The 26,219-nt window shown below is 48.5% G+C and overlaps 1 long non-coding RNA gene across 1 annotated transcript in view; it reads left to right on the top strand.

Moving 5' to 3' along the window:
• The window catches only part of LOC112545140 (uncharacterized), a 177,303-nt gene that overhangs the window by 40,332 nt on the left and 110,752 nt on the right, over positions 1–26,219 (top strand). Inside the window, exon 3 of the long non-coding RNA XR_012897326.1 lies at positions 19,487–19,554. This is a non-coding gene — a long non-coding RNA (uncharacterized LOC112545140). The remainder of the gene's footprint in view (positions 1–19,486; positions 19,555–26,219) is intronic.

Here is a 26,219-nt window from a genome sequence, read left to right as displayed (position 1 = left end):
TGTCCTAGACCTGAAGCAGAGCTCTGTGTAGCTCGAAAGCTGGTCTCTCTCTTCCACAGAAGCTGGTCCAGTAAAAGCTATTATCTCACCCACCTTGCCATTCTGTTTTATCTTACAATGTTCCAACAAAGCCAAGTGTGCTGTAACTCAGCACAAGAGCCACGGCTGCATACTTTATTTATAACCAACCTAGGCATCTGCTGTATTTAATTTTGGAGGCAGCACAGAAAGGGGCAGACTATAACAGAGCTTGTACCATCTACTTTTGCCAGATGCTAAATACAAAGTAATCATGTATTGCTCACCTCCTCAGGTGACTCATTACAGTTATTTCACGTTGCCCAGGTTGCACCTCTGAAAACCGGCACTCTCTGGTCTGGTAACATCCGTGCTCCGGCAGGACCACAGATGCTCCTGCACCAGAGAACCCGAGAGCCTAATGGCAGGAGGGCCAGGAGTCTGGCCAGGGCTAGGGAAGCAAGACCAGAGAAGCCCCACAGCAGTGCTGGGGTGAGGGGCTGTGGGCTAAGAACACCCCGGTGCCCGTGGCAGCACAGGGCTGTGAGCCATAGAAACCTGGATGCCCTCAAAAGAGCAGAGCCGAAGAACCCTGACAGCCCGTGGCAGCATGGGGATTGGGGCAGTTCAGGGCTGGGGAAATCTGGCCACATGAAGCAGCCCCTGCCACCCATGGCAATCTGGGTCCAGCAGCAGCAGGGTGGACAGCCCGGCTGGGGAGAGGTAGGGGGGACCAGAGGTGGGGAGCCAGCTGGCTCGGGGCCCATGGCAGGGGACTCATCTCCTGGTCCAGCAAATTCTGTCCTACTGGTGCTGGACCAGGGAGGTCCAACCTGTATTACAGTAGTGCCTAAGATCAGGGCCCCATGGTGATCGGCGCAGTACATCCACGTGGTAAGAAACAGCCCCTGCTCCGAAAGCCTTATCATCTCCATTAAAAAGCAGACCAAAGGTGAGAGGAGACACAGAGACTCACTCATGGTGACAGAGCAGATCTAGGAACTGCACCATCTTGATCCCCAGTCTGCTTCTCTATGCACTAGGCCACCCTGCCTTTTCTAACAGCACACGCCGAGTGAGAGGAAGATTTGCACGAGGACCCTTGACATTTAGTGCTTTACGTAGAATTGAACCGGCATCCACCCCTCATTCCGGGTTTGCAAGTTTCCTCGGCGGATCTTTGCTGTTAATACGTCTTGGCACCAAAGTCTCCACGTTTTGAGGCAGCTCGTGAGCGGGGGGATGTAATGGGGCAACCTGCTGCTGGAGCATGCTTGGGACAGGCTCATATGACTCCAGAGTTAAATATGCACCAACATGTGTACTTAACATTTGCGCAGAGCACTATCAGACTTGACACTGAGCACTGCCTTGTAGCACTCCAGATTGGCCTCCCTGGTGCAGCACCCTCAGGACCTGAGCGGTCCCGAACAAGGAAGTTTGCCAGACCAGGGAATGTCAAGCCTCCAGGGTCTCTCGGAGCTCCCCTTCTGGCCACCACCCCAGGAGAACCCGGAGGTCTGACCTCCTCTGGCCCCCTTGCCTGGCTTTGCTGCCCCCAGCCCGCTCCCTGGGCTCTCTGCCCCCAGCCTCCCGGCCCCACACAAGGTGGCAGCTGCTCCCGGGGCTCTCTGCCCCCAGGTGAGTGGCCCTGCAGGCTACCGCCCACAAGATGGGCTCCGTTCCCAGCTGCTCACAACCTCTGAGGCTGGGGCTGTCTGGTCTAGCAACATCCGCGGTCCTGCTGGAATACAGGTAATGCCAGATCAGCGCATCCCCGAGGAGAGAGGTTCAACCTGTGCCGCCACCAGCTTTACAGAGCTGAACTCACCCGAAACCCATGCTAAAGCCAAAGTCCTTCTCGGCAACTGGACCTTTTACACATCCTGGAGAAGTAGGTGAGCTGGGATATCCTGGGTAGAATCCACACTCCCCCTCACACGTTCTCCCCTCTCAATGGATGAAGCTAGTTTTACAGTTATCCCTAGTGGAATTTCCTGCTCTATCACCCTCCTCAAACCAAACCCACTTTTCAGGGGATTCTTCTAGAGCCAGAGGAGTCTGTGCTCCAGACAGCCCCTAGATCAGGCTCCAGTATGCAACATTATCCCTCCTCTCCATTCCGGGATGACTAGGGTCCTTGAATGTCACTCAAACTGCATAGAGAGAAGACTGTCGTTAGTGTGTGACACACAGGAGGTTAACCAGGCCTGACACCAGTCACCTGTCAGATAACAGGAAGCCTTAGTGACTGGCTACAATTACTCAGATTACTTCTTTCCACTGCACCTAAGGAAGCTGAATTGGGGCTCAAAGACCTCCTCTGTTAAGCACTAACACTTGGGTCAATTAATAGCTTGAATGAAGAGACCCTGCCCCTAATCATGCAGCCCATTATTTTGCAGCTTTCTGTTTATGTGAAGGCACTAGAGTGGAAAACAGGCTGGCTGTGTATGTAGCGTTGGCTGGCAGAAAGAAAGAACCCATATTCTCTGCTCATTAAAAAGGGATTCATAGGTTTTTGCAGCTTCCAGGTTTATTTTATGTTAATTATGTTTGCAGTTATTCATAATGGTTTCCAAAGGACCCTGCAACTTGTACCTCAAAAACTTACTGTTTTAATCACTTCACCTCCCAGTCAGTTTTCTGTTCAATTTTTTTTTTGTCAAAACACCTTTTTTCCCCCTTTATTTTGATTGAAATTTTCTGGGCTTTTGGAAGACAAAACTCAATATTGTTTTTAGTTTAAAAAAAAAAACCCTTAGGTTTTGGTAAAAAAAACCCATTTTTTTCCTAAAAATGCTTTTTGAAAAATGTAATGTCATTTGTATTTCAGTTTCATTTTGTGTTAAAAAAAATTGTAGGAAATGTTGAAGAAAAAAACAACCCAAAGGCCTTCTTAGGGAAAATAATTGCTGTGGGGTTTCTTTTGCAATCTTCAATGTAAAGGTTGAAGCCAATACTTGGAAATATAAGATGATTTGCTGTAAGGCCCATTCCAAATATTGAAGAATAAAACACACACATCAATAATAAAACGGCATGAAGAATGAAGTTTACATATTTCCAGGTGTATGTGTGTAAGCAAGTGAATTGCATATGATTTGTGTCTAATTTAGTAATCAGTAAATCTAAATCTAGCTGTGTCGTCTGTGATTTTAATGCATTTACATAATGGATGTGAGAAACATTTTATCAGTTTGTTTGCTCGCCTGGCTCCACTTTGTGGTTCCTCATTCGAAACAAGGAGAGAACTGAGAATGCAGCAACATTCTCCACAGTCACAAGGCTTGTTCTGAAACATGCAGAGAGGTGTCCATTCCCCCAAGTGACATGTGGCACCCCCTGCACGCTTCCTACCCACAAAAATGAATGTGGAGAAACATCAGTGGCCAGGCTTGTTCACTGAAATGAAGATCTGAAACCCTCCCCCCAGGCAGCAGAGCCCTTCCTCCACGGTTGCAGGGGCCTTACTAGTCCTATGTGTGAGGATAGGGTGCGGAGACCCTAGGCAGGGAGCGCACACCCTTAGATTCCCATGGAGCTCCATGTGACAGAGCATCTGCCCTGCACTGGCCCTTTAAGGGTTAAAACCTAGCCCTGGGAAAGGGCTGACGCAGTGGAGCATGGTGCCAGCAGCTGGTAGGAATTAGCCAATTAGGGCCCAGCTGAGGGCAGTATAAATAAAGGCTCCAGGAGCAGCAGAAGGATTCAAACTCACTCTTGTGCTAGCAGTGGAGCAGGAGGGATCTGGCTGCCAGGGAAGCTGGAGGCTTCCTGACTTAGAGCAGTGCTGGGAAAGGGAGGCAGGGTTGGGGAAGCTCTGGCCAAGCAAGCTCTCAGGCTGCAGGGCTGGAAGCAAGGCCTGAGGCTACTAGGACTGTAGGGAGGCAGCAAAGGTAGGCAAAGGCAGCAGGTCCACAGCCCCTTGCCAATGATGAGTGGCTGTTTCAGAGTGGTTATTGAGGTATGGTAGGCATAGGGGACTAGAGGTTCTTGGAGGGGAAGGACCCCACAGTGTGGGGGCACAGTGTCAGGACAGTATGCAGAGGGGAGGACGCCATGGTCTGGGAGGGACGTGGGTCCTGACACAGAGGTGGAGGAAAAACATAAGTGAGATACCAGGCCAAAAGGGGGTGCTCCAGAGCTGAAAAGCTAACTCCTAGAGCATCCAGCAGGGGGTGTCCCTGGTGGTGAGTCCTATCAAGTTACACTCCATGTGGGCTCACCCCACCCAGGAAGGTTATGTGGTAGGGAAAGGCCAAGCTAAGGGGCATGTGGTAGCATCACTGGTAGAATAACACTGGCTATTCCCCTGGAGTTGGGGGGGGGACGGGACATGAGGCATAGGAATGAAGCTATAGCAGGAAGTGGACATCCTCTCTCCTACTTCTCTGCAACGCATGGGGGAAACTTCTCACCCCCCACGACACCCTAGGTCGCAGAGGGGAAACCAACTGAGCCACCTAAGGAATTCTGAGATCGAGATCTGATCCCAGTTCATGGGAACCCTTTCTAAGGCCTGCGAAGTAGGTGTCGGCTTGAAGCAAAGAAGGGTAGGAATGCAGCACCTAGGGTTGCCAGGTGTCTGCTATTGATCCGAACAGTCCGGTATTTTCGCCTCCTGTCTGGTAAAAACGTTCAGAAAATACTGGACACCTAAAATGTCTGGTATTTTCTAATTTTTTTTCCAGTTCTGTTTGTCCCCTGCCCTCGCAGCAGGGCCAAGCACCGTCTAGTTTATATCCATTTGTTCTTTGTCAACATTGGCACTGAATTTAAATAATCATTTCCCTCCCTGGTATCGTCCCTCTGCTCGTGTGGATTTCTGTTAATGCCTCCACAAGAGATTGGATCCACAGCACTACTGAGTTAATAGAAAGCAGTTGTATCTCCCCTGAACCTTCTCTTGGTTAGGCCAAGAAAGGTGAGAAATAGCAGGCTCTCCTTTGTGAGTGTTAATTACCATTCCTCATTTTTTTTGTTCCCCTATTCCTTGCATTGATTATGGATGGCTGAAAATAAATCCCTGCTGTATTACTAGTGCCATGAAGTCTTGGTTTGAGTAGGTGGCAAAATGGCAGAGGGGACGATCCCAAGAACCCTGACGAAAGACGCCATTTTGACTCATGTCTGAACTGGGAAACGCAGGGGGCCTGAGTCTTCTCTCTCAGTGGTGAACATCAGGAAAAAAGCTTTTGAAATCAAGGGAATTATAGTGATGTAGGGAAGAGGAGAGTGAAGGCCTGAGTACTTTCTATGCAGGGAAAGATGGTCTCATAGCTGGGGGGCTGGCTTAAGATATGGGAGACTCACGTTATGTTCCCTACTCTGCAACAGTCCCCTGTGCTATCTTGGGCAACATACTTATCTTCTCTATGCCTCCTTTCCCTTTAGATACTCCTTTTTCAGGTATCTAAAAGGGTGTCACAAGGAGGAGGGAGAAAAATTGTTCTCCTTGGCCTCGGAGGATTGGACAAGAAGCAATGAGCTCAAACTGCAGCAAGGGAGGTTTAGGTTGGACATTAGGAAAAACTTCCTAACTGTCAGGGTGTTTAAACACTGGGGCTGCGTCTAGACTGGCATGATTTTGTGCAAATACTTTTAATGGAAAAGTTTTTCTGTTAAAAGTATTTGCACAAGAGAGTGTCTATACTGGCATGTGCCTTGGAGCAAAAGATTTGCTTTTGCGCAAAAGCATCCGTGCCAGTGTAGACGCTCTCTTGTGCAAGAAAGCTCGGATGGCCATTTTAGCCATCGGGCTTTCTTGCGCAAGAAATTAACGTTGCTGTGTACACTGGCCCTCCTGCGCAAGAATATTTGCACAAGAGGGCTTATCCCTGAGCGGGAGTGTCACAGTATTTGCGCAAGAACCACTGATTTTGTACATTACAAAGTCAGTGTTCTTGCGCAAATACTCGTGGCCAATGTAGACAGGCGGCAAGATTTTGCTCAAAAGCAGTTGCCAGTCTAGATGCAGCCTGGAATAAATTGCCCAGGGAGGTTGTGGAATCTCCATCTCTGGAGATATTTAAGAGCAGGTTAGATAAATGTCTATCAGGAATGGTCTAGACAGTATTGGGTCCTGCCATGAGGGCAAGGGACTGAACTCGATGGCCTCTTGAGGTCCCTTCCAGTCCCAGTGTTCTATGATTCTATGATTCCCCATCAGTGCAATGGGGATAACAATCCTTCCCCACCTCACATGGGAGGACCACGGATCAATACATTAAAAGATGGTGAAGCGCTTTAAGATCTAGTTATGAAATCACTATTTTCACCAGCCATCTCTACTCATTACTGTATGTACCACCCTATCCCCCCATTAAAACAAACTGCTTTCCTTATCCTCCTGGACTATAAATGTGATTGTTGTTTATATGCTCCGCCTCCTTTCAATCTGCCCTCCCAGCCACACGGACCTACTGCTGGGTTACTGACACCCCCTCTGAATGAGCAGCAGTGGGGTTGGGCTGCTAAGTGCCTGCTGAGCAGCATTGTTGTTGGAGCACTCTGTGTTCTGCTCTTCTGGGTTCCAATTACCCTGCACGCCGTGCTCTGCAGGCATGAGAGAGAGAGGATTCCTGCTCATTTCATGATGGCTCTTTCCTTCTGCCTGCCAGAGACCCCGCGGGCGTGGCCCAGCAGCAGCACCCAGCAGCATTAAGGCGGGTGTTCTTTGTTCTCCTCCCATGAAGAACCACGCTCCCCAAGGTTGTGTGGCAAAGCACCATGCTCACTTGGCAAGAGCCATACTCTGCAAAGAGCTGTGGAGGTTCAAGGGATTCTGGGATTGAGACTGTCCCAGTTGCGGACAGGGCACGCAGTACATATCCAAACAGGGATGTCTCTGCTCCCTTCAAGTACGTCGTCGTCTCTTTTATGAAAGCAGGTTTCCTCCATTTAATCCTTGCCAAGACTTGGAAAAGTCACAGTTATTTCTTTAACCGATTTCTGAATTACTAACTTTGCATTGGGCTGGCACCTTTCTTTATTAAATCTTAGATGACTTTGTACATTTTAATTAACTGGGCCATAGAAGACACGTGTGAGGAAGGTGAATCATCCCCACCGTACCCTTCAAATACCATGTTTGAGTAAAGGACAGTACCAGGTGACTCTGCCAAGGTGAAAAACTGAAACTGAACAAGGCTGGAAACTGAATCAAAGACTCCTGAGTTTTGGATCCATGTGTAAGCGGGGGAATGGTCCCGCTCTTGTGGGGAACTTTCCTGGCTTCTATACACCCCGGTGAAATGAACCAGCGAAAGGATCTGAGTCCCCGCTCCCACTTCCTTTACCCCACGGCTCCCTGATCCTGAGGGCTCCCCCTCCACTCTCCTGAGTAGCAGAGCCCTTGAAACCCCAACAAGGCTGGGCCCAGGTTTCCTGGGGCTTAATCCCTGACCTTGTAGTCACTAGGGGCAGGAGTTAGGGTGTCCCCACTCCGAGGTGCTCTCTTTGCACTGCAGGCCTTCTTGGCCCAGTGATCACTTCATAAGGTTCAAAGCAAATACAATTTATTAAACATCAACTGATTAAAGAGAATAGAATAAGAAACAATGAGAATGGTTAAATGAGAACACACAGCCCTGCTCTGTAGCACAGGGACATCAACACAGCAGTCTGCAGAGTGTAAGGACAGTTCACAGTCTCTTCCTTAGAAGCCCTGGAAGTGCTGCAAGGGGCTGCAGGCTAGACACGCTTGCACTGGCAGTGACCACACAGCCTCAGTCTCTTAAGTGGCCAGACCCCTCTCCCAGTCCAGAGCCTTTCCCCACACTTTGCAGGTCCCAGTAGCTCACCACATCCAGCTGCAGGCTGTGCTGCTTGGCCAGTTCCAGCTCCTTGTGTTGCTTCTCTGTTCCTTTTGGCTTTCTGAGCACTGCCAGTCTGCTGCTCAACACAGGGTCTGCACTGCTTGGCCTGTCTGTGTCTGGTTCTGTCGCTGCAGGACTTCTTCTTGTACTCCTCTTTCAGCTCTCTGTCTTTGCAGGACCTCTCCTGCACACAGCTCGCTCTGCTCTTTCAGCTCCCTGTTTGCTCAGAGAGAGAGCCAGAACAATCCCCACTTACAACCTGTCAGTCAGGCTGAGCTGGAGTGTTGACTGCTTTCCATTGTCTCTGGGGTCTGTCAGTCTCATGAACCCTTCCCCTTCTGAAGCTGGTAAACCAAAAAACTCCCACAGAGTTTTAGTAAGGGGTAACAGTCCCCTTACACATGCTGTAAGCATAGAACCCCACTGCTCCCCTAGATCAGGAATGTAAGTCTTGACTTCCAGTCATGACTATTCTCACGATAAATGAACATTCCCTCCTTTTTCAAGAGGAACGTTCATGGAGAGAACTATTCCAAAAGTGACTCGCTTGGCCAGTCATTCCCAGCACTGGGACAGAGTGAAAGTCCAAATCCCACTCCCATTTGCATTTAAAATCCCAGACTGCAGTGGCTGGCTTGCCATAAGAGAACAGTGCTTGATAAGGAGAGAGAACGTCTTTGCCAACCACTCTAAGAGGTTCCAGGTCTGTTTTCATCCCCATGTGAACCAGTGATTTCCAGTAGATTAAAATCATGTGACATTCATATTTTCTTCTGGTTCAGAGATGAGCAATCCAAGTGTTGCATTTGAACACCCTGAAACTTGGATGAGAAGAGGTGGGTCCCTATTGTAATGGGATCTGGATCTGAACTTCTCCTAAAAGAGATTAACTGGCTCTGAACCAGGAGTGGATCTGGATCCAGATGATAATTTTCATGGAGAACAAAGAGAATCTGGGGGGAGCTTGACTGTTTCTTTCAACTTGTGAAGTCTCAGCAAAGTTTAGGGAGGTGCTTCCACAGGGACTGAAACCAAAGGGAGGGGGCTTACTTGTGTGCAGCGCCTTGTGCAACCACATACACTAGGCAAAGTGAATGCAAAATTCTGTATGAGTAGTATGGCACATCCCCTTGGCACAGATGGGACACACAGGGTACGTCTACACTACATGCCTCTGTCGGCAGAGGCATATAGATTTGTTTGTTCAGCAAAGGCAAATGAAGCTGCGATTTAAATGATCGCGGCTTCATTTACATTTACATGGCTGCCGCGCTGAGCTGACAAACAGCTGATTAGCTGTTTGTCGGCTCGCCGCTAGTCTGGACGTTCCCCCTGTCGACATCAAAGCCCTTTGTCGGCAGCCCCGGTAAACCTCATTCCACGAGGAATAACGGGGCTGCCGACAAAGGGCTTTGATGTCGACAGTGGGAACGTCCAGACTAGCGGCGAGCCGACAAACAGCTGATCAGCTGTTTGTCAGCTCAGCGCGGCAGCCATGTAAATGTAAATGAAGCCGCAATCATTTAAATCGCGGCTTCATTTGCCTTTGCCTACAACCCTAATCTACATGCCTCTGACGTCAGAGGCATGTAGTCTAGACACAGCCACAATGCCCAGCAAGGGAGAACTGGGCCCTGTATTCATGTCTAGCTCTGAAAGGCAAATCTGCCACTTTTGTACCGCTCTACTCAGTCACCAAAGCCCATGGCGGAGATTGCGTGGTGAAGTATGGCCTAGTCTGGCAGCAACAAACGCTCCCCCCATGAATAAATGACTAGCACAGCATGCACAGAGGCGCTCTGCCTCATTAGAGGAGGTTCCTCGCAGCCCAGAATGCATCTAAGAATCACTAGCCTGAAAACAACCACCCACATCATTCAGCATAATTCACCGTGGAAATAAAAGCTGCAGAGACAGTTGCGTTTTACCTGTGGGCTTGAGTCCTGAACGTTTAGTGCTCCTGGCCTCCCGCTGAGCCTGTTCAGATCCTACAGTCAGTGCCGCTCCTCACTGATAGCTTCACACTTTGTGCTCTTGGCAGCAGCACTGTTTAGGAAATTATACCAAACTGGAGACATAACATAGACATTGCAAATAGAACTGTTTACATTCCTGTAGAGAGAGCTGCCGCAAAAACTGCCAGGACGGCAAGCTCCAGTGAACGAGATACTCGACGCTTGTGAGCTTTAGATTTTTTTCCCCTCTCTGTTTAATTCGCTCAATGTGTGCTGCAGTCAGGAGGTTTGGGTGCTTTCCGCCAGAACACCCTCCCCCGGCCATGCCTTTTAGGGTTAGAGATGAGGGGCCCCACCTGGTATCCGAGTCCCAATATCTGCAGCATTTGGTGGGGCTCAGATCACACTTGGACCTGTCTGTTCCAGAAGCGGAACCACCTCAGGCAGAAGGAAATACACATTGCTCTTAAGAGAAAAGCCAGCGGAGATGTAATGACCACACATGTTTTAACTGTCCCTGTCCACCTGTACCCGTACCCATGACAGCTGTAAGGAGAGGGATGCCAGCACCAGAGCCTCTCTAGGATCAGAGAACATTTCTATGCTGCATCTGGCAATAAAGCTTCTAGCGCTTGTGCTAGTGCTCTGAAAAGAGCTGCGCAGCCACCGTGGGCCTGGGAGGGAGGGGCGAAAGAGTCCACTCTCCATCCCAAGGCGCACTGTGGAAGTGCTACTCACACAGCTGTAACAGGGGACCCAGCCTGGGAGGCTCACTCCCAAATGCAAGGGAGACATGCACAGGCACCCTGGCCAAGCAGAATGTTACCTGGGAATGGCCTCTGAGCTAGAAAAGGGCAGACTCTTGGTTGGCTTAGTAGAGAGGATCTGAGCTGCAAGGATGGCAGAATGTCCAGCATCTGTATGGTGAGTTGGGGGTTGTTCAGACTCACAATTTTGGTATGGTCCAGTGTAGCCATAGAAACCATCTGTGAAATGCTGATCCGGGTTAGGAACCGATGTGTTTCTGAGAGACACGTTCCTGGGTTATGAAACATACAGCATGGGGGACTTCATGAGAACTTTCATCCCAGCCGGTATCACTCCTGCGCTGCACTTAATCGTCTATGTCAGGGGTGACCAACCCATTAAACAAAGAGAGCCGACACAGCAGCAGAAAAAGTGTGAAGAGCAGCACCAGAATTGTTGAGCAAAAAAAAAAGGGAAGAGCTCCTCACCAGCCAGAGTTGTTAAGCCAAACAGAAAAAGAAAAAAGGACGCTGCCCCTTTAAAAACCACATCAAGCTCTCGCCGGCCACCACCATCTTGCTTCCTCCATTTTGCCACTCCAGACGGATCCACTGCACCCGGTGAGCACAGGGAGACGGGGGCCGTTTGTAGGGGCACATGGGGCGGCTGTGGGGGAGGCTTCGCGAGCCGCACTTTCAGGGGTGAAGAGCCGCATGCAGCTCGCGAGCTGCGGGTTGGCCACCCCTTGTGTATGTGTCTTGCATGGAGTCCCCTGGGCCTGATTCAGGTACATGAGTTGCTTTGGATAAAAACCCTAGAAGTTCTATTCTCTCAGCATGTTAAATGCAGCCTTCTTCTCACGGTGAAAGGGCAGGTGATTCCCGCTTCACGCGGTTTCCAAGCCACAAGTATGGAAATCAGTGATATAACCCTGGACCCTGGTAAGCCTCTGTGTGGAGGATTCCAGCTCCCACTCAGCCATACACCGCTAGCCCTGTGACAAACACCAGTCTCATTGCTGTGAACAGCCAAAATTGCATGACTGCTTAGCTCATGTAAAAGCTGAATGGGATGCAACGGGCTAGGGCTGACAGAGATACAGTGTGAGGCCAGATCTTCAATTGGTGTAAATCAGCGTAGCTACATTGGAATCACTGGAGCTGGGTTGACTTACACTAGCTGAGGTTCTGCCCAGCAAATGGGTACAGCTGCCCAGAAGGGGTAGGGAGCTCATGCAGCTGCTTCCAGGGATTGACATATAAAAATGAATATATAATTTAAAATAACAATGAACTGGAAAGAAACCAGGATCGGTGAAGCTCAGTTTAGAGTTAAACAAATTCAGACATAGATTCTTGTATTATTTGTTATCCATTTCAGGCTCAAGTGGTGTTACTATCAATGGATCACATGTTAAGCTTGGATTGCTTTAGTTTCCCACTGTTTTTCCCTTCTCCTATTTCTTTATTTCCTCTACATTTCACAAATTGAATTTAGGGCTGGAGGCTTCCCCTCCAATTGGCCTAATATGTAAAATCATAGTAGGAATGTTCCGTGTGTATCAGAAAATGCAAACCAGATAATATTGGGGTCTGAGCCTTTTCTGTGGCAGAGGTTACAGATTTGTTCAGGGAGCCTTCTCTGGGCATGTCATTAAGGGTCTGGTCCTGGCACTCTGAAGTCACAGAGAGTTTTACCATAGATTTCAGTGAGCTTAGGATCAGACCCCAGTATTACCAACACCAAATATTGAAAAACACAAGTCAGGCCCCAAAATCATAGTACAGGTTGGACCTCCCAAAACCAGGACTCTTTATCTGGCAATATCCATGGTCCAGCAGGACCATGGGTGTTCCTGGACCAGGCAGTCCTGGCTGCGAGCCCTGTAGCAAGAGGGCTGGCAGCACAGACCCCAGCGGGGCTGGAGTGGGGACCAGAACTAGAGCCCTGGAAGCACAGCAGAGACCGCAGCAGCCCCAGTAGCAGGGCCAGGGCCATGGCAGTTGTAGCAGCTGTGGTAGCAGGGCAGGGCCAGAGACGCGGCAGCCCTGATAGCAGGGCCAGTGCTAGACATGCAGCAGCTGCGGTAGCCCCGATAGCAGGGCTGGGAACAGGGCAGTCGGGGTTGCTGGGGCTGCAGCAGCCCAGCAGACCAGCAAGGGGGCATCTGAGGCCGGCAGCGGGGAGGAAAGGTGGTCTGGGGAGCTGGTAGCAGGGGACCTCCTCTGGTCCGGCAAATTCTCTCGTTCGGTACCAGTAAGGTCCCAAGGGTGCTGGACCAGAGACTATGCAGGCTGCCCTGGGGAGAGAGGACAATCCCAGGCCTCTCTCACCTCAGCAGCTTAGGGTCAGGTGAGAAGTGCTTCTCCAGGGCTGCTGCAGCTCCCTTGGGCTCAGCAGAGGGAGGGGTGCATGTCTCCCAGCTGGGGAATGTCCAGGTTTGTCTGCCCCCTGCGCTCCCCAACCACAGGGAGGAATGCAGGTACACTTGCCCCTGACTCTCTGATAAAGGGGAACAGCCAGCAATGTTCCCATGTAAATCGTGGGAGGGGGGCTTTTGCCACCCCGCCCTTGCTAAAGGGTGCCCAGTAGTGGGAGGCTCAGACACCCCCCCGCCAGCCCCTTTCACCTGCCTGGTGATTGTCTCTTTTCTGTATGATTTTACTCATCCTTGAATGAATTTCGGGGGAGAGCTTCGGCCCCTACACCCCTCCATTCCTAAAGGACACCTGCCAGGCGGGAGGCTCAGGGCTGGGGCAGTCCCAGAGGAAGAAAGGGCTCCCCAGCCAGCTCCTTTCACCTACTTGGTCTCTTTTCTGTATGATTTTAGGAGAAACAATCCCATTTCCGGCACATCCCATTGTCCTGGCACAACCAAACCCTGACCTTACTTCAAGTTATAAGAGGAAGCTGCCTACCAAATTTGGTGGTCCTGGCTCTTACCGTTTGGAAGGAGGTCTTGAACAAACAGATGGACGGACAGACAGAGAGACAGACAGACACACTCACGGACAAACTCTTTCAAGTATAAAGCAGGTGAAAGCTGAAATTTTCACATAATTACATGACCCCAGCCGTGGGAGCTTTAAAACACCACGTATTACGAGACTTTTCATTCAGTTGTGAGAGTGGCAAAACTGAGACCCTCACAGCTTAATCAGAAAAGCTTCCTAGGAAAGAGGGAGTGCTCACAAAACTCTTCGTGATATAGAGATTACAAAGAGGCAGCTTCAAAGATCAAAGGGCACAGACTGTCTCCTGTTGTGTGTGCAGCCCACCATTGCCAGCCTCCAGGCTTTGAAAAGTCACGTCAGAGCCCCTGACAAATCATGCTCCTTTTTAAAAACTGGGGTTTCGATTTGCCTTCTCGTATCTGAGCCTTTACAGTGCACCAGGGTGCATTTGCATGCTTTTCTCCATGAACCATTCAGACTGATTTTTTTTTTAATGAAAGTTGAAACTCTTAGGCAATGTCTAGACTGCAAGCCTCTTTCGAAAAAGCGAGTTTAGACTACAACCAGTACTTTCGAAAAAGCAAGCCGCTTTTTGGAAAGAGAGCACCCAGGCAGTCTGGATGCTCTCTTTCGAAAAAGCACAGTCTGCATTACATAGAGCACTTTCGAAAAAAGGCGTCTTCCTCGTAAAATGAGGTTTTCCACCGTTGAAAAAACTGCTACGTTCTTTCGATTTACTTTCGAAAGAACGCAGCAGCAGTCTAGACGCAGGGGAAGTTTTTTCGAAAAAAACCTGTAGTCTAGACATACCCTGATGTACATCCATGACTCCAGCAGCCATAAGCACTGGGACTTGGGGCACCGAGGATGCTTCAGCTGCTGGCCCCACACGTTGGGGGCTCTGCTGTCGGCCCGTGCATCAGGGGCTCTGCTGTTTGTCCCACCCCCAGGGGACCAGCCGCATGCACCGGGGATTTTCTCTCAGTTTGAGCTGGGGGGAGAGGGTGGACAGGGTAAAGGTGCTGGATTTCAGTACCCACACTCTTAAAAATGTTCCTGCACCTCTGCCAGCAGCTGGCTTATTAAGCAAGCAATCCCAAGACATAAGATAAAAATCACAACAATGGCAGCACTACTGTACGGTGCTTAGCACAATGAGGTGTCTTTCTCGGGGAGGGCCTCTAAGTGCTTTTGTATGTGACACAATAACTACCACGTATTTTATGCATGTATTTATAGTCTAACATGCTGCCTTCCACATGCATTGCTGAGTGATTGTGGTGCCAATAAAAGAGCTAAGCTGGAAATGAGAGGAAACCCTATCTCCACTGCTGTAGCCTGTACACCACAGTATCCCAGAGTATAAATTTTAAAGCACTGAAGATCAGAGGCATATAACTTATAGACTGCAACCAAATCTGTAACCTTGTTGTACTTACATAAAGTAATTTCCTTTTGATTGCCTATTGAGTAAGTCTGATTATTCTTTAAGAGTCACTTTGGAATAGAGCCTGAAGGTACAATATAAAATAATTGAATTGAGTGTAAAGTCCCAGCTGGTAACCTTGTCAGTAATTTGAACAAAGATCTTGTATCTGTAATTTAGAGAGCTGCGGATATGGAGTGGATTCCACTAATATTGATGGAATTTATCCTTTCTCCTCCCCCCACCATTAAAACGTCTATTCGTACCAACAAGCTCATTTTAATTGAATTAACGTACCAGTTGACTGCCATGCACTGGAATTAGAACTGTGTGGTTGGCTCAGATTTATTTCACGCTATATCACAGTATGAACTTGAGGAATGATTTCCAGGAGACTAATTATCACATTATGCTGAACTGCATCCGTAATTACTACAAATGGGGAGACAGGATTCTTTTTTATCATTTCTAAACCATTTGTTGCAACGTTTTAGCCCCTTAATGAAACTAGAACGAAAAAACAGTGCAGTAGTCCAAAGCCCTTTAAGAGACAGCAAGAAATATTTGTGTGAGGCTGAGGTCATGGAGTAGAAACTCCCCACCTTTGCTGTGTGGGAGGGACTGGGAATTGATAAGGGCTTACCTTATTTCTGGTGACTATGGTTGCTGGGCCAGCTTCTGTGCTGGGTTACATTGAAAGCAAAATCCTGGAGGATTAGAGGACAGGCTGGCTTTGAGTCACCACCTCAGGGAATGTTTTCACTGCAAGAAATTTGAGTTGCCCCAGCCTACTCTCCCGTCCCACACACACAACCCTCTTACCTGAGTTTGGTGGTGCTTTCATCCCAAGCTAGCTGGCCTGGGCGTAGCTTCCTCTTTCACTTGGGCTGGTGACACACCCACTGCACTGAGGATGGGGGCTAAAGTCATTTAAATGCTAATGAAAGTCTCTTTCTCTCCACTCGTCTGAGGACGTGGGTTTTGCCCACCAAAGCTCATGATTCTATAAATCATCTTTGTTAGTCTCTAAGCTGCCACAGGACTACTTGTTTTAACGTTACAGACTAACGTGGCTACCCCTCTGAGACTTCAATACAAATAGTCCTTCAGTGCCTTCCTAGTTCCCACAATTAGAACAAGAAGCAATGGACTTAAATTGCAGCAAGGGAGGTTTAGGTTGGACATTAGGAAAAACTTCCAAACTATCAGGGTGATTAAGCACTGGAATAAATTGCCTACGAGGGGTTGTGGAATCTCCATCACTGGAGATATTTAAGAGCAGATTAGATAGAGCTGTATCAGGGATGAGCTAGATTATACTTGGTCCTGCTGAGAGGGCCGGGGACTGGACTCAATGATCTCTCAAGGTCCCTTCCAGTTCTAGTGTTCTCTGAGTCTTTGAATTCCCCAAGGGACCAGAAAAAGAGACAAGTTCACCCACAGTTTACTAGGAAAGAACCACAGAGCATCTCAGCTAACTGCAGTACACAGAACCATGGGATGTGCCTCCAGAGTCTCCCAGATTCTGAGGCGTATCGGGACGGCTGTTGACATGTGCTAGAGAAGTCCTAGAGGTGACTGTATGTTCTGGTGGCATCCACACTGCTGCCCAAGGGCTGTCCTATAACCTGGAATATCTGTAGCAAAGCACCGGTGACATCACCCTCCTTCCCCTGACCACTCCCCAAGGGCTGAGGTGGATGGCATAGGAGAGTCTTTGCTACCCCTGGGCCACCATTGTTCTGGGAGGTTTCTCTGGAGCCCGTCTCTGCTCTCAAAGCCTCACCGGTTGGCATAGGGGGGCCTTAGCAAGGGATGTGCTATTTCCCTGTCTCTGGCTCTGGACATTGTCCCAATTTCATCACCTTGTGCCCGTTAGCTTGCCTGCTCCAACTGGAATTGCCTTTGCCACTTTTAACGACCCCTATGTGCACAGCTTGCTTCGTGCAGTGTGCCAGGGCCTGCATTCAGTGCAGGGAGGATGGCTTCCTGACGCACGCCTAGTGAAAGGGAACAGCTGCCGGTGCGGTGGCCCCTTTCTAGCAGGCACACACCAGGGAGATGTTGTAAGTGGTCATGGCAGAACTGAGGTGCTGGGAGGAGGCAGATTCAATCCCACCGCTTGCAGCACTTTAAAATGCGAAATGGAAAGGTGCTGCGGCTGGCTTACAGGAGAGCAGAAGGGGTTTTGGTGTGGAGTGGAGAAGGATTCAGCAAGGGGACTTTGCCTGGGCTGGTCCTCACCCCTCAGATCAGCGCCTCAGCATTGGTGGAATTGCTCTGTGCCTAGCAGGTTATACACCTCCAGGCCAGAGCTGCAATTGCCCACAGTCATGACAATCCTTCCACACAAACTTGTTTCCCTCTCCTATGGCCACAAGGCCTGAAAGCAGCAGATTCAGAGAGCTCCCAGTGATGGAATCACCTGCCTGACCACAGCCTGGCCCCACGTCATTTAAATTGTCTTCCAAGAGAGATTTGACTCGTCTTCCATCAGTGTCAGCCTCATTGGAGCAGTGTTAGTGCAGGATGCACATGAGTGTTTGGCTGGTTCATGCTTCCAGTGGAATTGTGCACCAAAAAAACTCCCAGCCCAAATCCCGAGTGCTCATAGAAAGCAAGTACAGTCATGAAGCAGATCATCTATTGGAAGGATCCAAGCTCATCTCTGACTTTTGGTAGCAACAAAGTGCCCCTGAGCTGCGTATTGGAAAAAGTACATTCCTTGGCCAACTCTCTTCCATGCAGATATGATTGTATAAAAGGTTCTGGGACATATTCAATATCTTCATCAATGATGTAGATATTGGGATAGAGAGTACGCTTATTAAGTTTGCAGATGATACCAAACTGGGTGGGGTTGCAACTTCTTTGGAGGATAGGGACATAATTCAAAATGACCTTAGCAAGTTAGAGAAATGGTCAGAGGTAAACAGGATGAAGTTTAATAAAGAGAAATGCAAAGTGCTCCACTTAGGAAGGAACAATCAGTTCCATACATACAAGATGGGAAGCGACTGTCTAGGAAGGAGCATGGCGGAAAGGGATCTAGGGGTCATAGTGGACCACAAGTTGAATATGAGTCAACAGTGTGATGCTGTTGCAAAAAAAGCAAATATGATTCTAGGTTGTATCAACAGGTGTGTTGTAAGCAAAACTCGTGAAGTCATTCTGCCGCTCTACTCTGCACTAGTTAGGCCTCAGCTGGAGTACTGTGTTCAGTTCTGGGCGCCACATTTCAAGAAAGATGTGGAGAAATTGGAAAGGGTACAGAGAAGAGCGACAAGAATGATTAAAGGTTTAGAGAACATGACCTATGAAGCCAGGCTTCATGAACTGGGCTTGTTTAGTTTGGGAAAAAGAAGAGTAAGGGGGGACATGATAGCGGTTTTCAAATATCTAAAAGGGTGTCACAAGGAAGAAGGCGAAAATTTGTTCCTCTTGGTTTCTGAGGACAGGACAAGGAGTAATGGGCTTAAAGTGCAGCAGGGGAGGTTTAGATTGGACATTAGGAAAAAATTCCTAACTGTCAGGGTGGTCAAATATTGGAATAAATTGCCAAGGGAGGTGGTGGAATCTCCCTCTCTGGAGATATTTAAGAACAGGTTAGATAGACATCTGTCAGGGATGGTGTAGACGGAGCTTGGTCCTGCCTTGAGGGCGGGGGGCTGGACTCGATGATCTCTCGAGGTCCCTTCCAGTCCTATGATTCTATGATTCTATATTTACCATGAAAAAATGTGCATGATACAAAAATGGGTCCTAGCGATTTCTCTACCATGTGTGCAGGCTGCCTTCCCACCCTTTGGACTCTTACTGGATCCATGCAGTTGATTAGGCTCAAGCTTAGCCTAATCAGAAACAAAGCAGAGGTTGGTCCTAGTTAAACCCAGGGAGTGAAATGAAGCAGAAGCAAATTGTGTGTAGACAAAGCCCGAGCCAGAGAGAAGCACAGGGTCTATGTGCAGCAGCCTCGATAAAAAAGCCTCTTATTCACTGTAGGCCAGTCCTGTCTCTTTCCTACCTCACAGAGTCCCCCCTCTAGTACAATGCTTGTTCATCATCTTAATCGTAGTTGGCTCTTATTGAGCATTTTTAGCACAGTGCGTCACAAAGGAGCATGTCTGATTCCCCCTCTTCCTAGGTGGGAAAACTAGCGTGGGGGAAGGGGGGTCTGGTGTGCACAAGGTCACACAAGCAATTAGAGAATTCAGTTCCCAGTGGGGCTTCATGCAGGCGTTGGAAAGGTCAGAACAGAACCATGCAGACAGAGCAATGGGAAGAGTGTCATAATTGTCATACTGAAATGCCTTGGGGCAAGGTTGTTCTGACTGCCTTATGATGCAGCGTAGGGCCCTTCCTTCCCCTTCCGGCACTGAGTGATCACATACAGTAGGAAATGTTTGGATTCAAATCACCTGACTGCAACACAGGACAGTGAAGAATCCAACTTTAATCCTATTCTGGGGCATTAAGACGATGTCCATTTTATCTTGTTTTGATTAAATCCTGCATTTAGTTAAAAATATTGAATTTTTTAATTTAGGGCTTTTTTTTTAATTTCAGAGGCAGTTTCCAGAAGGGTAAAAGATCCAAACATGGAAATTAACCTTGTGCAAACGTCAGGATAAATGGTATGTTACTATGGCATTTTGGATGCCTTCTTATTTACTAAGCTTTTCGACCCTGCGTGTTGCTAAGATGCACAAAACAATAGGCTGTCCTAGACTTGCGATAATAAGGTCAACGTGCAAAGCAAATGGGATGTAATTTTCCATTAAAGGAATGTGTTCTGCTGAGGGAGGTCGGCTTGCAATATTTTTTTTCTTTTTTCATTATGCTGAAGCACAATTTTAAAGAAACTCCCTCTGATCGAAATTGGAGTTTCGCTCTGCCTCCCTAATTCACTGCTTTGCTTGAATAAATGGTGGATTTGCCAATTTAGGCAAGATAAAACATGCACACACACAAACACACACACACACACACACACACACACACACACGCAAATCTTACTTACTAATGCATTTCTATTTGGTACGCTCCTTGGCCAACTGCCATGATCTACAGCCAGTGACGCCAACACCTTGATTTACTGTCTCCTAGCAGCTACGTCTCATTTCATGAACCACTTTAAGGAAATGGTGCCAACCCATTGCATGATGCTGTTATACCTCCCTCCTCCTTTGATAGCTCCCTTCTCATGCCCCAGCTGGTATTCCTTGGAGCTTTGCCTTTGGTAACCTGCCATATATTCTTTGCAAATATGCCACAGCTATTCACTTTTCCTTCGACAAATGACTCGCATTAGCTTCTATTGTTGCTCTGTGTCACTGTGAATACAGTTCCTTCAACTTGCTGGCTGCGGTTATTTTTCTTTAGCTATTTTCCATTTAGATGCTTTTCCTCTCAAGTGTTATGAAAATATCACTCTGTTCCCTCCTTACTTTCAGTTTGTAAAGCTTTTCCCATCGATAAGTATCTCACATTGGACCGGTTGGAAAGAATGTGGGGTTTTTTCCTTGTTTTCCGTCTGTAATACATTTTCCCTTGTAAATATCAATGTGTGCCTACACCGCTGGGAGAGGGTATTATGGATATTGCTGTGTATTGGGACAATAGTGTACATATCGGTATAGGGGAGTGCAAACTGGAGCACATTTAGGAGTAGTATATTGTGGGGGACCCTCATGCATTTATGTATGGGTGCCTGTCTGCAGGGGTGTAAATGTGTGTACTAATGGTTGGTGAACATATTCTGATCTCCTACTTGTTTCACACCCATTTAACTCTACTGATTTAAATTGATGTAACAGGAATCATTAAATTCCTATGGCATAGAAATACAGTGGTGAGTCAAAGATGCCCTCACACCAGGATGAGAATCCAGGTTCTGCTTTCAAAATCCAGGATCAGCTCAGCAAAGTAGCCATGTCTTTGGATTCTGATGTGAATTCTCTACACCTTTTGAGTATGTGACGTTAGACTGGAAATCTCACAAGCACATAGTTTGTGTGTGAGTCCCAGTTTTTGTTAAGTTTCACAGAAATACCAAGAAACCACCTTTCTCCTGGATTAATGCACTTTCCAGTCAAAAAAACAGAAGCAAGAAAAGAGGATGGAGAGAGGCTGTTCTCAGTAGTGACGGATGGCAGAACAAGGAGAAATGGTCTCAAGTTACAGTGGGGAGGTCTAGGTTGGATATTAAGAAAAACTGTTTCACTAGGGCTAGGTCTACAATGCAAAGATAAATCAGAAAAAGAAACGCAATTTGTGGTACGCAAATTGTGTACCTTTTCTGCTTTACTGTTGAAAGAGGCTTTTCCGAAATTTGGCACGTCTACACGGCACCAAATCTCAGAAAAAAAGTCTTCTTTTGACACACCCCTTCTTCCTCATAAAATGAGGTTTACAGCGATGGCAAAAGACCACGTCTGCTTTTTTGAATTTTTTTCCGAAAAAGTGGATGCGCTCTCTGGACACGGTGTTGCTTTTCTGGGATACCTCTGGTATTCGGTAAAGTGCTGCAGTCTAGATGTAGCCTAGGAGGGTGGTGAAGTACTGGGACGGTTACCTAGGGAGGTAGTGGAATCTCCATTTCTAGAAGTTTTTAAGTCCCAGCTTGCCCCTGCTGAGATGATTTAGCTGGGGTTGGTCCTGCTTTGGGTGGGTGGCTGGACTCGATGACTCCTGAGGTCTCTTCCAGTCCTAGGGGTACGTCTAGACTACAGGCTTTTGTTGACAAAGGCTTTGTCGACAGATATTGTCGACAAAGCTTCTGTCGACAAAGAGCGTCTAGACTGCATCCAATTCTGCTGACAAAGCAAGCCACTTAGTCGACATGAGAGTGTAGATGCAAAGGATAGTGTAGATGCAATAACGTCTTCTGTCGACAGAACTCTGTCAACAAAAGGCGTTATTCCTCGTAGAATGAGGTTTATCACCGTCGACAAAACTGCCAAGTTCTTTTGACGTTATGTCGACAGAACTCGGCGGTAGTGTAGATGCAAGTATAGTTTTGTCGACAAAAGTCCACGTTTGTCGACAAAACCCTGTAGTCTAGACACACTCCAGGATTCTATGAAAAGGTATGTCCCACTGTGACAGGATGTACTTACCTCATGGCACCCAGCCATTTCACAGCTTGAAAACAGTGGGCCTGTTTGAAACTGTGTAAGGCTAGGGCCAGAGGCCAGGGTTTACTGGGACTATTGTCTGCATCTAAGGGCCCAGGGGAATTAGGAGGGCTTTGCAGAGACCCTAGGGAAAGGGCTGTAGAAGACCTCTATAGTCAAGAGGAAGAAAGAATGTGTCAGGCCCAGCCCTGACACAAGGAAGCATGAAGTATTAACAGGCCTGAAAGCCTGTGGACATTGGTAAATGTAACGTAGCTGGAGGGTGAAGTCATGGAAGCAGGCCAGAAGGCATTGGCAGCTGGGTAGAGTTGTGTAAGACGAAGGGAAGAATGAAACAAAGCTGCTGTAATGCCCCACCACATGGGGGGGCCCCTCTTGGGTTGTCAGGTGTCCAGTTTTGAACCGGACAGTCCAATATTTAAGCTTTCTGTTCGGGAAACAAGTTAAGAAAATATTAATGAGAAAATATCCATGTCCGGTATTTTCTAACTCAGATGTAACGTAGATTGTGATGTCATGTCAAGTGTGTCCGGTATTTTTGTTGAAACCATCTGGCGACCCTATCTGGGACAGGGAGCTTTGTCCCATTACTATTGTTTGTGGGCCACCTCTAACTGAATGGGAGTCTGGCTGGAGCAAGGACCGCAGAATGTGATGTGCAGCGTCTATGCTGTAATTCTTTATTTTACCCTGAAGTGCACTAATTCAGGAGTTAGAATTGGGCCCGGGGGTGGTGTTAGATGTAATGGTTACCTCGGAGGAGCCAGGTGCAATCCAGAACCTCGTGCTGTGGGGACTGAAGAAACACCTACATCCCTGGAATGGATTGCTCAGATCATGTACGCAGGCCTCATGCGTACCAGCCAGAGCAGGCTGTCTGGTAATTCCTTCAGCGGTGGACATGGACTTGCGAGGGATATTTTTCTTTCAGGTTTAATCAGTAGGAACCTAGCCAGTTTTATGGAAGATAAGTCTCTCCTGAGACAGTTGGAGAGGTGAATTCCATGTAGCGAAGGGCTCACAGGATTTCACTCAGTCTGCAGGGAATAGATGAAAGCTGCCTCGCACAGAACATTGTTTCCTGCACTGTGAGCTGTCTGAGCTCTGCCAGAAACGCCTGTGCTTTTCAGCTCACAACAGTAAATGTAGAAAACAAACCCCACCCAAGTGTATGCTCTCAGGCAGTAAATCTAGGAAGGGTTCTGGTAAGACCTATGAGACTGAAACTTGACTGGAATGTACCTTTTACCCAGAAAGAGTAAACAAATATCATGTATGCTGTAGTTTGGGTGTAGTTAATTGACTGAAAAACAGACACTGTATATCAGATCCCTTAGTTGATTTTAAAAAAAAAAACCTGTGTTATACAATCACATAATTTGAGGGGAGGGAAATGAGTTTGCTGTTAAGGAACTGGGCTGGGACTCGGGAAATCTGGCTTTGGATCCCAACTCTTCGTGAGCACTAGTTCTGTATCCATGCAGAACAGCAAGGGACCTACTTTCCAGACCCTACTCAGACAATGCCATGCATGGCGGAAAGTTTGTGAGAGGGGCTGATCTTGTGAGACTGGCAGAAACCACCTGAGATTTCCACCATTCGGGGGCCCCGCCACTGGCTGAGCAGTGACCCTGAGGGCAAGAGGCTGTGGCCAGTCGTACACAGTGCTCTCGCCAAGAACAAATCATGTGGCCAACCTCAGAATTGAAGTTGCATTGACTAGTAGCGAGTAGCTTGTGCTGCATGAGTCACTTTCAGGGTGTTTAGGATGTGCAAAGCATAATGAACTCACTGTATCCAAATAGCATCATTCCAATGAAATCCTGTCTATAGACACTCCCTTGGTGCAACTCCTGCATCAAATACTTGCTCATTAGGCAGGTCAGGAGGGAGCCTGTTGCAATGGAGTAGTGTTGGTGGGACACACTGAGCTGATGCAGCTGAAGAGAAGACACATTATTTGCTCAAGCACGTGCCCAGGCAGAACTGCTCACCGTGAGTCATAATTGTGCACAACTTACACTAAAGAAGGAAAGATGCTGCCATGCGAATCCCTCTTGTACAAATCAATCCGATAGTGCATATAGAATCAGAGAACACTAGGACTGGAAGGGACCTCGAGAGGTCATCGAGTCCAGTCTGCTGCCCTCATGGCAGGGACAAGCACCATCTAGATCATCCCTGAGAGATGTCTGTCCAACCTGCTCTTAAATATCTCCAATGATGGAGATTCCACAATATTTTAAATTTTTAAATTACTGTGACAACCTCAGGGACCCTCTGTTTACTCACTTGTCTCTGTATCTCCCAGCAATCAATAGGAGGACTAAAGGCATGAGCATGTTCTGTTAGGAATTAACTCCCACAGCTGAGGGGGGTGTCCTCAGTAGCTCGACTGCCTTTGCTATCTTGCTAGCAGGCACTGAATCCCCCCCACCACCACCCCATTCTTCCTGTCCACATGACCCTGCTGCCCAGATTCCTGGCCACCGGCCCCACTGTTCCCTGCCTGTTGTCTGCTCTCAGCTACTGCCCCTTCGCACAAGGGCTCAGCTGCCAGCCCCGGGTCCCACTCAGCTGCTGGTCCTGCTACCAAGCCCCACATGCAGGATCCCACGGTCCCACCCAGCTGGTAGGTCTGAGGTCCTGGCTGCCGCCCTGCTGCCAGCCCCAGTTCCAAGGGGCAGTGATGACACAGACAGAGAGAAGGAGGGTGCTGCTCTGCACCCCCATTGTTCTCCTGTTTCTGGGTTCAGCCATGTCCCCCAGGTGTTTTGAGTGTAGCTGCACGTCTGATAATGACGAGGAAGCCCCATTCTCCTCTCAGACCAGTTCCCCACCGTCGCCACTTCACTGACACCCACTAGCGATGAATCCCAGCCAACGCATCTGTCTGTCTGTCTGTCTGTCTGCTTTCCAGGAGCTGACTGAGCTGTGGCCTCTGTCACCACCTGCCAGGGACACTTCATTCTCACTTATCAGCTCTTTGCTAAGAGCAGGCCATGCAGCAGTATCTCCCAGCAAGGCCTTGGGGTTGTAAGCTGCTTTATCCTGACATAAACAGGCCTCATCTACGCTCGCCAGCTGGATCCTGTCCCTCTGGCTGCCACCGTGCGCTCTCAGTTTACATTTCTATCAAGCCCCGGACATGTTTGATCTTGCACTATAAAACTTACGCACACAGGAGATACCAAGTAGCAGCACTGCTTCCGACTGCGGGTCAGCTGATTGCCAGTCAAAAACGGGAGAGCGTTGTCGTGTTCCACAGCATCACTGGTCTCCCCTTCAGTGTAATGGCTGCACTGGTGTATCCTCCTTCAGTCCTCGCCCCCAGTGCTTAATGCAGCTGCACACAAAGACAGCTTGACCGGTGGCACTGGCATGTGAGGCCTGTTTCCCTCTTCTGTTCTTTTGTGTGTGCAAATTTTAGTGTGGAAAGAAACTACGCCGGCATGTCTAAAGCCCAGCGGCTTCTACTTCTCTGTAGAAGGATCTCAGTGCAAATTTCCCCATGCTGCCCCCCCTTCTTTGCTCTACTGAGGGGATGGGGCAGAGCGGGGTGGGAACGAGAAAGCAGTTCTCTCTCTGTAACCCATTCATTGAAGAGTTCAGCCTTGGGCACGACGTGTAGGAACCAGTGGGCTTCCGTGGACCACAAGCCATCTTCATTGCTGACTGTCACCCTCAGTCCCTCCTCCAGCGATGGGCAACTGAGGCTAGCGAGTGAGCAGGCCTCCTTCAACACAATGGGCCACAAGTTCACCACAACCAAGGTGGTCTCCCAGGAAAGGGGAGTTTTGATCGCTGCGCTTGTGGGCCTAGAATTTGGGGGGTGTACACTGAGCTGGAGCAGTGCTGGGATTGGACGCTGCGGGAGCGCCTGGCTCTTGCAGTCAGTGGTGTTTGTAATCCCGGCACACCTCACTTCACGAGCCCGCACTTTAGGTGTGTGTCACTGTAGAAATACCACTAGGAAAAAACCCGACACGGACAGAAGCCACAGACTGTGGCAACCCTGCACGTGGGCAATGGTAAACACAGAGGGTATGGCTACACTGTGGCGGGGAGGAGGGGGTTTCGGACAAGGTATGCAAATCGTGCTCACATTTGCATATCTTCTGGGGGGGGGGGTTCTCCGGAAGAGGATTTTCCACTATTTGGCC

Source organism: Pelodiscus sinensis, chromosome 23, assembly GCF_049634645.1.
Source record: "Pelodiscus sinensis isolate JC-2024 chromosome 23, ASM4963464v1, whole genome shotgun sequence".
NCBI classification, from domain to species: domain Eukaryota; kingdom Metazoa; phylum Chordata; order Testudines; family Trionychidae; genus Pelodiscus; species Pelodiscus sinensis.
The sequence above is the reverse complement of the archived record's forward strand: the minus strand, read 5'-3'. Positions and strand labels throughout refer to the sequence as shown.